We start from the raw sequence: 12,939 nt of genomic DNA on the forward strand, positions 1-12,939 counted from the left end.
TAAAGTAATTTCTCATTACCGTCCTGATTTGTATTTCCCTGATGAACAGTGATGCTGACTATCTGTGCATAGGTTTATTGGTCTTCTGTGTTCCTTTTGCCCATTTATCTACTAGGTTGTTTGAGCTCTTCTTACTAAATGGTAAAAATTCTTTATATGTTCTTGATATGAATCCTTTTCCATGTGTACTTTGAGTAACTTCCCTCTACTTTCTAACTTTCACTTGCTCTAAGTGTTGAAGAGCAAAAGTTAATAATTTTTAATCAAGTCTAGTTTATCAACCTTTCGTTAATAATTTTTAATCAAGCCTAGTTTATCAACCTTTCCTTTAATTAGAATCAATCCATTTTATGTCGTGTTAAAAATCCATGCCCTATACCAAGGTCTGAAAGGTACTTCTATCTTCATCGGGAGTTTGTAGCATTTTAAAAACATGTTCACAGATTCCTTGATACTCCTCTCATCATGAGATTTCCCTTCATTGGGGTGTGGACTGGGCTTACTGGCTCCTTTCTGAAGAATACAGTGCTGTGGAAGTGACGTGCCGGTGCGTGACTTCCTAGGCTAGGTACTGGAGACACTGCAGCTTCTTCCTTCCTCTCGGGGGAACGCCGGCTGTCATCCTGGGAGGATTCCCAGCCAGCCCTGCGGGGATGTGCGTGCGGTGAGGAACTGAGGCCTGTTGCCAAAATCCAGCAAAAAAGCCAGTGTGGAGATAGATCCTCTACCCCAGGCAAGCCTTCTAATGGCTGTAACTTTGGCCAGCATCTTATCTGTGGCCTCACAAGAGACGTTGAGCTAGAAGTACCCAGCGAAGTGACTCAAAGGTTCCTGACTCACAGAAACTATGGGATGATAAATGTTTATTATTTGAAACTAGTAAGTTTTCGGGTAATTTGTTAAGTGGGAATAGGTAACTCATGCTGAATTTTAAAGATTCCTTTCTTTCTTTTTGTGGACATTTAAGTCTTTAACACATTGGGCTTGCTTTTTATATATGCTGCATGTTAGTGATCTGATACCATTTTTTGTCTTACCTGGATAACGTTTTTCCCTACCCTATTTTTGAACAATTCTTCCTTTCCCCTATGACATATAATCATTGTTACATATCAAAGGTCTAAATGTGCACTGTTTCTAAGCTCTTTTTTTGTTCCATTTCATTGTTCAGTTTTCCTGGTCTGGTCCCAATAGCACACTGTCATAATTATTGTAGCTTCATAGTACGTTCTGATATCTGAAATGGCATATTCCCCACCTCTTGCTTTTCTTTAAAATTTCCAGGTTATTTCTGACCCTTTACTCCTCCAAATATAGTATATTTTAGAATCATTTCATTCAATTGCATGAAAAATCTTTTGGGGAGTTTGATTGGAATTGAATTGACTATTTCTCCACTGGAGACAACTGATACATTTCTGGTATTAAGGCTTCCTATCCATGATCATGGTATTTCTCTTCTTTCATTCATGATACTTTTAACATTTCTTAATATATTTCTCTAAATGTCCCTATAGTGGTCTTGATTTCTTCTTTAAATGATGAATTTTTTTGCCCTCGTTGTGTTGCTATGATTTGCACGAGCAAACCGCCACTCTTTCCTATGTACATTAACCGTATCCAGCTGTTCTGGGCTGCCTCCAGCCCCAGGACAAATTCATTACCACCTGCACTCACTAGTCAAAGAGAACCCCTTCCCCACCAGTTCTCTGAAGTCTTTCTCGAGAGTTGATCTTAGAGCCCGGATCCAGGATCCATTCTGGTGAAGCATCTTAGAATTAGAATCACAAGCCCTTTACAAACCTCCTTCCTCGTTCCTACAAATCTCCTTGAAGCTGGATACAATATTCATAAGGAGGTTCTGGATGACATTCCCAGGGAAAATCTTAGGAATAACCAACTTTTTAATCTCTTGAGTTAACAACCAGCCTACCCGTGCCTCACAGAATGGTCGAGCAAAACAAGAGGAAAGGTATTTGTAGTCTGATGATCTAAACTTGTACATTCTCCTCCAGATTTCCAACTCAAGGCAGACAGCCCTGGGGAGTCCACATGGGCGATTCCATGCTGGGCACTGGTGTTAAAAGTATAGGTGAAGGCAGTCCTAGGAGTTCTAGGAAGAATTCTACTAGTTGTTCCAGAACACTATATTTAGGGACACCAAAATATGTAGTACTTCATTTACCTCCCCCTTAAGCCAATATTCTAGACAATTGGAAATTACCTTTAAACACCAATAATTTTATGTTAATCATTTTGATGGAACTCTTTCTAAATCACATTTTATACCACTTTGAATATATGTTTCTCTATGCCTTCTTAAACAGATTATATTGAACATAATTTGACCTTTTCTTGAAAATGCAAGGACTTCATGAGTACAGATTTTTGCTGTCACAGTGATTCCTTCAGAACTAATATGCACTCAGTTGTTTGAATCTTGAGTTCTTACTCAGGTTAACAAATATTTTTGAGCAATTATGATGTGCTGGATACTGTTAGGTGCTTTATCTCTTTTTCACAATCATTTCCTCTTTTATCTGTTATTAGGCAGCAGTATACTTGCATTTAGAATTTCTCTCCCTATGTATGTATATATTTTTCATGTCGGGGGTAAAGAGCTGACATTGTAACAAAGTTTGAGGGAGGCATGTCTCATACAGTAGGGTGAAAACCCAATCACTGTGCTTATGAACCCCATTTCTAATCTGCTGATTCTACTGGGGATCCAGGTACATCAAATGAATTCAGATTGTTAAGGGAAGAGGGAGTAAGTATGAGATTTGCCACATCTCTTTTAGGTGATAAGATTCCCGTTTCTGATTACTACTAGGCTGTTGGCTGCTAATACTGGAAAATGAGATTAGTAATTGCCTTTCGGCAAGAAGTCATAGCATTAGAACTGAGAAATGTGGTCACTGATGACACTAGTTTGTTGACTCTGTGTGTGTGTGTGTGTGTGTGTGTGTGTGAGAGAGAGAGAGAGAGAGAGAGACAGAGAGAGACAGAGAGAGACAGAGAGAGAGAGAGAGAGAGAGAGAGAGAGAGAGAATGTGTGAATGTGTATACAAGGTTCCCCTTGTCGTCTGCAGGATGGCTAGTAGATCTCCCAGTTTTCAGGAAGTTTGCTCAAAGATATTTACTTGCCTTTTACAGAGCCATATTCCCTTCTTTTGGAGAGAATTGTCCTGGGAGAAGAAAGGACATTGATAAATTAGCAGTTTCATCACTGTGAAGTAATATTCAGTGAGCCATTAGTTATATGTTATTTTTAGATACCATACAAATTTTTTTCATAAGCATAAACAGATGAAATTTTCAAAGACAATGTATATACATATATATTTATATATATGCATTATTTATATATACATACACACACACTTTTATATATATATATATATATATATATACACACACTTACATATTTATATATAATTTTGTATCACCTTCTTATACACTGATAGGAAGAAAGGAAGGCATAGAAACGTAAAGTCTGTTGCCCCAGGTTATACAGCTAGTGAGTGGCAGGGCCAGGCCTGAAGCCGGGACCTCTGGGAATCCACATTATCGGCCCTCATAACTCTTTGCTCACCTTCAGCTCAGCCAGCAACCCTTAGAGGAATGAACAAGCTATGGAAACCACACAAATATATTCTGAGATAAGTTTTAAAAGGTATAAAAATGTAAAGATGCAGGTATATCCTGAATTTCTGTGACATTTCTTTTACAAAATATTTCCTTAGTTATTTCATTTTCCTTTTAACTTCCTTGGGAGATAAAAAGACGGAGGAATTAAGATCACATTTTAAAATTGTGTAAATAAGGCTCATAGAATTGGAATCATGAGAAACTTTGTGTTTTACAAATTTGGTTCTGTAGCTTGAGTCAGATGAGGTGAAGTGCCCTCTAATCAGTGCTCAGGGAGCGTCTCTGTAAAGACGGCTCAAACTCAGGGCACGTGACCGTCATGGGACTCTGATAACCTTGATGAAGACACTCTGTTTTTCCTCTGATGGGTAGTCAGATGAATACTTTGATGAACCATTGGGGATGGATGATGGGACATATCAGAAAGTAGGCTAAGCCTCGTCCTAGAGAGGGGGAGTCCAGTTAATTTTTTTGCTGAGTGGGATATGGAAGAATAACTTGCTCAGAACAATTGGAGTCATGGTCACTGTGGGCATGTCTGACATATACCCAAACATCTGGATGACCCCAGGGACAATGGTGGATTATTGATGTTTGCTTTTTAGGAAAAGAAGACTTCTTTTTTTTCTGAGGTTATCAAGGCCATATATTTCATGCCAAAAAAGTTCTGGTGAATGTCAACCTTGCCTGTAAAACCAATATACATTACAAAAATAAATAGAAATTTATCTTTTAGTAACCTGTGAACTTGCTGCCCCAAAATGCCAAACAGGCAAAGAGCCGTGATGCTCTGCATCCAATTCTATGTCCTTCTGACCTTTGCATATGTGCTGGTGACATCACGATGTTAAATATGAACAGTCTTGGAGCTTTGTCATAAAGAAGTGATGACTTCTTATGTTAACTCATGGGGCAACTCTGATCAGACAGTGACAGATAACCCTGGTGCTCTGTGTTTTGAAAGATTCGGGACCATGTTGGGATCATCTGGCCATTTACATGGCTGTAAGAGAGGGAAGACAGTTGTCTTCTTTGTTTCAGGTGGGAATGCTTTGAAATTACATCTAGTACTGTTCTTGGAACGTGCACATGGGAAGATTTGTGTATGTTTCGTGGCTTATAGTGTTTTGGAAACTGACAGGCAGTGGCACTGAGTGAGAGGACGCAGGTTGGAACACTCACCTTATTATCTTGGCTGTTATATTTTTTTGCCGAGTTCATGCTCAAGACTTTTGATCTAGGGGGAAATGAACCAAGATAGGGATTGGATAAAGTACACTCAAATATTCATACTACATAATGATTATTTTAAAAGTTTTATATTCTAAAGCTGTGCTGTCCACTATGGAAGCCAGTGGCTACATGTACCTATGAACTTTAAAATTAATTAAAATTAAAAAAAGTCAGTTCCTCAGTCACACTAACCATGTTTCAGGTACTCAGTAGGTGGCCATTGGCTACTTATTGGATGGCACAAAGTTTTACTGGGCAGCTCTGTTCTAGAAACTTAGCTTAGCACTGAAGCCATACTTAATGTTCAAGGAGGCTCTCAGGAAACTTGAAGGTATCCTTCAGAATTCCAAGAGCTGGTACCCTGTGGCCCTCCCAGGCCACAATGCACACCAGGGCTATTTAGAGGCGGTATGAAGTTTGGGTCTCTTTACCTCGATCCCAAGATTCTCAAATATTTAATAAATGTAAGTACTTCTTGACTAAGTTAAGATGTAACTTCTAAAAAGGGGCCAAGAAATGGGAGTGAGATTTTTGACTTTGTTTTCTCACCATTTCAATTCTAGACAAACTCAGAAAGGAGGGGCTTTTGTCTTACCATTTCTAACCTTTAATGGTCATAGTTTAGTAGTTAATATAGCGTACAGTTTGAGTGTTGTAATATGGTGGCCTTCGTGTGTCCAGAGGTTAGTTTCGTGCCTGTCTTACATGGCTTAGTCTCTATGTTTTTGGGGAAATGAGGGTGGTATTAGATTAAAGGGCTTTTCTGTGCAAGTAGGAATGTCCTACTCATCAGAGTGCCTGACCACCAGCCCTTTTAAAATCAGATGTTCCTGCCCTTAATATAAACCTGAGTAGTTGAAAATGTGATAAAAGCATGAAGGGAGATGTGTTTCTGTGGTTTTTTTTAAGAAGGATGGAAGAAGGACCTGCATTTTAAAGTTGATGTGGTTTAGTGGGAGTCAAACAATCACTAACAGGAGGGAGAGAGATGTGGTGTTGGGGCTCACTCAGTCCCAAGTAGGAATTGGTCAGAGGAATGTTTGCTCTGACCCAGGCTGAGATGGAGTCACCACTAAAACCAAGAAGTTCCTTTTTTTGCCAAAACTCACACTTCTGTCTCAAGGAGCCGAGTCTCTGCTTCTTCTTCTATTTTCCTCCGAGTTTCCTGGTACTTCTTCCAAGAGAAATAAAAGAAACCACAGTCACTAATTAGAAGCCTTACGCTTTTTCTAATCATAAGCAGCATGTATTATTACGTGGTAACATGAATGCCTGGTCTCCTTCTCCAGCCCCCACACCCACCACCACTCCTGGTCACTCGCTGCGCTTCCTACCTTCCCAGGCAGGTCCCTGGGTGATTGGCGTCACGAAAGGAGCAGTGCTCGTTATGAATTTAAGAGCACAGAGGTCAGGAGACCAGGGCTGTAATGGAATGATATTGGTGGTGGGTTGTCAGGGACCCAAAGTCCCTTTGTAATGCCACTTTGAAGAGTTAATATTGTCCTAGATAGTGTTCTTTGAAAAGCCTGGTTTCATATTATCCTGTACCTTACAAACCCTTCTCTGTCCCATTACCGAGAAACTGTACCTTAATGCAGAAGACCTGATCTTTGCAGAGCTGGGCCACATGTGCATAGTCTTCCTTTATCTGGGAAACCAAAATTCAGTCAAATTTCTTTCAGGAAATTTCTCTAAGAACAAGAGTATACTTGTTTCCTCCTAAATCCCAGACCCTAAATGTAGTTTTCTAATTGTTCTAAATATGTTTTTGCTGTATATATGAACTGATTTTTTTTTTTTTTTTTGAGGATAGATAAGCTTTATTTTGGGGGGGGGGGATTTTATTTTGGGACAGTTGGGAGAAGAATAGATACTAATTTGTTGAAGATACAGATACAGAACATATCCTGTAAAAATTATTGAAGAGAAGGAAACCTAGGAGACTGCATTTATCTTCCTTTCCTTCATCCCCTCCTCAACCCCATAATGGTTCTGGATCTGGAGCCTTATTATATATAACTCAATCATTTGCAGAATGTATTGCATCGTCTAACTGAACATCAACTTTTCCCTCCTCTGGGAGAAGTAATACTGAAATGACTACCATCACCTTGGCCAGTTCCTTCTCTTGGTCAGCACAGGAAGCTTCCAGCTGTTGTAACTTAACCTACAGAAAGGGGAGGAGATGGATAACTCAAGGTGCAAGCAGGCTTCCATTCTGAAATGCTGTCTCAAAGGTTATCTTACAGGTGGTTGACGTGCATCAGGTATGGTATGAGATGTCTTTTTAATGGAGGAGAGTCAAACCATGCAGCGTCCTTCTGGTGACCCTGCCCTTCTACACTCCCAAGCCCTTAGCATTCATCAGGGCTCCACTCACGCTTAAACTACAATTCTTAGCTTCCTTCCTTCTTAGCTATTTCTCTTAGGAAAAACATCAGTCTTGAAAAACTTCAGTCTCCTTTTTCCTTTTATGTACTTACTGCTCACTCCTTTTTTTGCTCCCCGTATTCCTCCTTCTTTCTTTTCCTTCCTTATTTGATGAAAGCCTATTCTATATTGGTGGCTATGTCGGAGTGATGGGCAGAGGGCCATGAGAGTAGAAAGGATACAGTGGTGAACAGGATTGACAGGCAGAGTCTCTGCCTCACAGAGCTGACATTCTACTTGGGGACATTAACAGATAAGTCAACATGATAATGATAAATGCTATGAAAGAAATACAAACAGAAATGTAGTGACAGCGATGGCATGAGAGCTATCATAGGTGAAGTCCTGTCTGATGAGATGATACTGGGTTGAACTCTAAATGGTAAATATTAGCCAAATGGAGATCTGGAAGAAATATGTCCCATGCAGGGTTGCAGCAAGAGCCAGGACTGTGTAAGAGCACATATGTAGTGTGTATGTGGAAGTTATGTGGCTGGAGCGCGGGGAAACACCTGGTGAGGAGGAGATGAGGTGGGGAAAGGTTGACATGGATGAGATTGTGTAGGGCCTTGTTGCTTCTAGAGTTTGGTTCTTTATTTTAATTGCAGTGAGAAGCCAGGTGTGAACTCGAAGTAGTAAGGACATAATCTGATCTGTGTTTTTAAAGAGTAAGTCTTTTCTAGGTGTGAAAAGTAGGTTAAGGGTAAGAGCAGAAGCAGGAAGACTAAGAGGCTGATTTGGCATCCAGGCAAGGGCTTACGGTGGCTCGCAGAAGGGTAATAGTAACAGAGGAATAGATGTGCTTGGGCTCTATTCCCTAGTTAGAGCAGACAAGCCTGCGTTTTTCCTTCCTTCCACTTTTAGCTCTACTGTTCCCACTTTGATCTAGTACCATTGTTTCACATCTGAAGACTTCTAACGGTTCCTTTCCTCTTCAGTCAATTATACCGAGGGCCAGAGAGCCAAATGTGTCTAAGGGCTGTATTTTCAGAGGCGCAGCAGGCATACCATTAAACTGATGAGCTGATTGCCAGGATGTAAGAACAGAAGCAAGAGATGCTGTGTATTTCATAGAATTAGAGAAATCACTTGAGAATTCTACAACACATGTAGGCAAATGGGAGTGACTTAAAGGGTCAGTAATGCTTTAGAGTTCTTTGGAGGTGGGCTAATAGCTTCTGGGAAAATAATGGCCATTGTTCTGACAATACGTGGAACTACCTATAGTCTTTCTGCTCAGCTGAGGTGACACAGCATCACGAGACTTAAAGCCTTGCCGTGGGCTCTGCTGGGCTGCTGTCAAGAAAACTTGTTTTGAGCAGAAGGAAGCAAATGCAGTTAGTTATATGGCAAGGCTAGTCAAGGGGCTTCATAAGCCTTTCTAATCTGAGCCCCAAGTTTATCCTGAAGCACATGCAGGCTCCACATTTCTTCCTTTCCTGGACAGGCATGGCCAAGCAAGCTGTTTTGGTGGCTTTGGACTTCCTGTTTGTGGCCATCAGTACTAATTTGGCTGACAGGAAATAGGGAAGTAATTCTCTGTTTTTCACTTTCTATTTCTATTTTCAGTGTGTCCCTATCTGCAGGGGCTGCACAGACGTAGTATGGGCTTAAGAGTGAGCTTAAGAAGCTAAAGAGAAATAAGGCAAGGGCAAGACGGAATTGTACAGAAAGTATCAAGTAAGAATTTTACCTGCTTTCTGAATAAAAAAATAAGTCCACCTTTTTGCATCTTTGATCAGATGAATTGTGGTTGTGCCCAGGTTTTTATCTTTGGAACACAATTAGAGAAATGCTAAGCAATGTCTGATGATGCACTCAGCAGGTGGAGGTCACTAAATATTTGAGTGATAAATTGAATGAATCCTTTTCTGGATGGGAGTCAGTGATAGAGTGTGTAAATTACCTAGCACACAGTAGATTGACAAATCCTAGCTCTGCTCTATGAATTCATACATTTGCCTCAGCTAGACTTTTAAATAATCACATTAAATATGTGATGTTTCAAGGTTTTACTCTTCAAAAAAAGGAAAGAGTTTTAAAAATGCACAATTTCATTCAGTTTTCAAACTGAGGCTGGAAGGGGCTGATTAAATTGCCTAACTTCATATACCTCACTAAGTGCTGGGACCAGGATATAAACTAGGGACTTCAGTGTTATGTATGCATTGTGCAATTGTGTTCCGCTCTTCCTAAAGGAAGAGAAACAAAATATATGGCTTCAGAGTGAAATTCCTTACCAAGGGCAGAAAAGAATTCAGTACTCAGTAGTCTAGGCTTAAGTCTGACATGGGCTAAAACTACAAAGAATTTATCCCAGTTTTGACAGTTGTTTCCACTTAAAAGCTTGCTTCCTGGTTGTGTAACCCAAACCCACTCAAGATTGCTTTTTCATTTACCTTTGAGTCTTCTAGTGGTCCCTTTAGATGGCCTTGTTCACACTTGGGTGCCTTCTGCGATTTCCTTGTAAGCTATGATTTTAAATAAATACATATTTCAAATAAAAATGCATCAAATAAAAAATACTAGAAGACAAACACACTGTTTTGTGTGTAGAGCCAATAACATGGCCTTCTTCTCACTAGTTTTGGCCACCGGTGCTAGAGTCTGCACAAGCAGGAGTACTTCCCTGAACCCTATGCCATTCCGGGCTGCAGAGGGCTGCAGGCGTGGGTCAGAAAGTAGGGCGATCATAGGAGACCCACTGTATTTTGAGCAGGAGTGGAGGTAGAGTGAATGCCTGGATAAGGAAAGGGGAAGCCCTTGGGATTTAAGTATTTTTAAAAGTCTCTGTTGAAAATAAAATTAAGCTTTCACCTTCCAACAAAGTGTCAGTGGATTCCATTTTCTTGTGATAGAATGAAAAACCCATGGGCTCACCAGATAGCCCAAATGTCGCACCCACTCCCTTCACCTCACGCTCGCAGGGGGAGCCCATGGCATTCAGGTACGAGGCCCAGCCTCAGGAGAGTGGGGCAGGGGTAGAACCCGCCCCCAGCACAAACTTTTCTGACACGTGGGATCCTCTAGGATCATTTTCCCTCCCTTGTGTCTTTGACAACTGAAGCCGCTGCGGGGAACGTGGGGAAAACTAGAGCCCCAACCCACCTTTTTTTGAAGTTCTCTTATACCGTGCCCCAGAGTCTCATTTTTCCTTTCCTGTTGAGAGAAAGAAGCAGAGCATAGGTGTGGATCTCCCTGCTGCCACCCATCTTTATTCAGCTGATTGTTCTCCCTTTCACCGGGTGCTTTTTCCCTGCAGTAACCCTACCTCACTGCATACTGTCAGGTCAAGGACCTGTGGTTTGATTTCCACATATATATGTATATACCAGCTCACCAGGATAGACATGCCCACATGCAGGGCTTCCCAATATTAAATATTACCAAAGAAACTGTGCCACTGACACATATTTTACCATGACGTCTTTGACTATTCTTTGCATGTAAAAAAGAGGAGACTAGCTTCTCTGATGACTAATGAGAGACAAGCTGAGGAATAAAACCTATGAGATGGCTCTTCCTAGCTTCTTGCTTACAAGTCTGGCTATTTCTTCTTCCAGGTCTTGCAGCGTTCCTTCCCTTTCCACGGTGGTACTATTCTCCTTCTCCCAGTCATCGTCTTCTGTCAGGTCTTGAGTCTGGGTGATCTCACTTTCCAGCCTGAACGACACAAGCACATAGTGTGAGGAACAGACAGCTTCAGAACTGGAAAAACACATCTGTCAGTTTTAAGGGTTACTTCAGTGTCAGTAAATATGGCTCTCAAGTTGGAAACCCATTTTTCCTGAGTCCTTACCATCATAATCACTTCAAAGGCAGGAAAAAAAAAAATCACTTCGAAGTTTGACCTGAGTCCTAAGTCAAACACCCTAGTGTTCTTTCAGCTCAGGTGAATATCATCCAATCTTTTAAGAATCTCTTTGAAACTTGCTATAATTCAGGGTTTGAGCCACAGAAAATGCCAAAGAATGAAGAAGAAACTGCTACATAAGATATAGGTCTCTAGAGCAAGTAGGAAAATTCAGGTTTGTCTCTTCTCCTCTATCCCATCCCCTTGATTGGGAACGTCCCTCAAGAAAACCCAGCACTCACCTCTGTATGTCATCTTCTTTCTGGTGGATTTTGAGAAGAAGTTCCTGATTTGCTTTATCTGTTCTTTCGAGGTCTCTTTCAAGGTCCATGTTCAAACAGTGAATGTTTCTGTTTGACTGGGTCAGTCTTAAGATCTCCACCTCCTCTGACCTATAGATTCAGCCCACGAAAGGAACAAGGGCCAGTTATCTCAGGGTCAGGGATCTTTGGGCCAGAAGGGATATCTAGGAGACATGTAATTCAACAACCTGGCTGTTTCTGGGAGCACACCTTTCCTTTTTCATAGGAAATTGTATTTCTTAATCATGCCCTTACAGTTTGTTTCAGTAATTCTCGACTCAGTGAGCAAGAGAGGATTTTCCCAGGCTTTCTTGATCAAAGTGCTCAATATAATAGTACACCTCCTCCCTGGTTCCAGGAGAAGTTTGTTTCCTTAATAGCCTCTTGTATTGGAGAGAATGGTTTCTCAGGCAAATGGTGCACAAAATCTGCTCATGAAATACACTTCCATTGAGTTATTTTCATCCAGGCACCTGGCACATCACTTAGAGTTGGTTCCTGCCTTATGCCGCAAGAGCTCTCCACCAGCAGATGGGGCTTCTGTTTCTCCCTCCCTCCTCCCATCTCAAACCATGTCCATTGCCTGCTACAAAGCTTGAGAATCTACCATGGGAGTTACTCCACCGAGTACACAGAGATATGATCCAGGCATTCACTTTCAAGAATACAGACATCTTTTTTGAAGTAAATTTCAGTGTAATAATGGTAACACCTCAGTGCTTTAGAAAGGGTACCTGGCAAATGGGAAGCTCTCAATAACTTTTTCTTTCTGTTGTGTGTCAGTTAATTGGTTTCTCTTTGAAACGATTAACTGGGAATAAAGTGTGAGGGAGAGGTCTTTTGTTTTGAGTGGGAATGGGGGATGATTTTGGCAAAGTAAGTCCTTCCTTGGAAGGGCTGATTGGATGCAGGATTTACAACAGTTGTCACTTCAGGAGGACATGGAGTGCTTGGGGTGGTGTCAGCAGGGGGTTGGACAGACGGGAGCGTAGGAGGGAGGGAGGTGGAAGATGAGGGAAGTCATGAAGACCAGACCTGCTCCACACCTTGGTCCTTGGATGTGGCTTTGCATAATGATGATACTTACTCGCGATCTAGCTGATCCTCCTCGGGTTCTTCCATTGTAGATTCCCTAAAATACCAGCAGAGATGTATTGGATGAATTGGGGAAATGGGTCCATTTGTGAAACACAGAGTAACTCGCCAAGAGTCCCAAAGGATAGGGACAAAATTAAGTCAACTGATTTCCTCCCTCCAACCCCCCAGGTTTTGGCCATGACAAAACCCAGCCCTTTGATTCTTCTGTCCCTGATCTGACTGTACCTCAGCTAAGGATACAGTGAGGATACAGGGATAATGCTGGAAAATTCAATGTGTGTCCTTCTAGTGGGTACATGCGGAGATGGTTCTCTAGAACAAGAACCCTTTCAAACTTTGCTCCAGGTAATTAGAATCAGTAAAGGTCATCCA

At 41.2% G+C, this 12,939-nt stretch overlaps 1 protein-coding gene and 1 pseudogene across 4 annotated transcripts in view; one reads left to right on the forward strand and one right to left on the reverse strand.

The window, feature by feature from the left end:
* The window catches only part of ZNF609 (zinc finger protein 609), a 438,580-nt gene that overhangs the window by 146,881 nt on the left and 278,760 nt on the right, over positions 1 to 12,939 (forward strand). The window lies entirely within an intron of this gene.
* LOC130679694 (small nucleolar RNA U13) lies at positions 2,606 to 2,701 on the reverse strand (annotated as a pseudogene).

Source organism: Manis pentadactyla, chromosome 11 (genome assembly GCF_030020395.1).
Source record: "Manis pentadactyla isolate mManPen7 chromosome 11, mManPen7.hap1, whole genome shotgun sequence".
In the NCBI taxonomy this organism is placed as follows: domain Eukaryota; kingdom Metazoa; phylum Chordata; class Mammalia; order Pholidota; family Manidae; genus Manis; species Manis pentadactyla.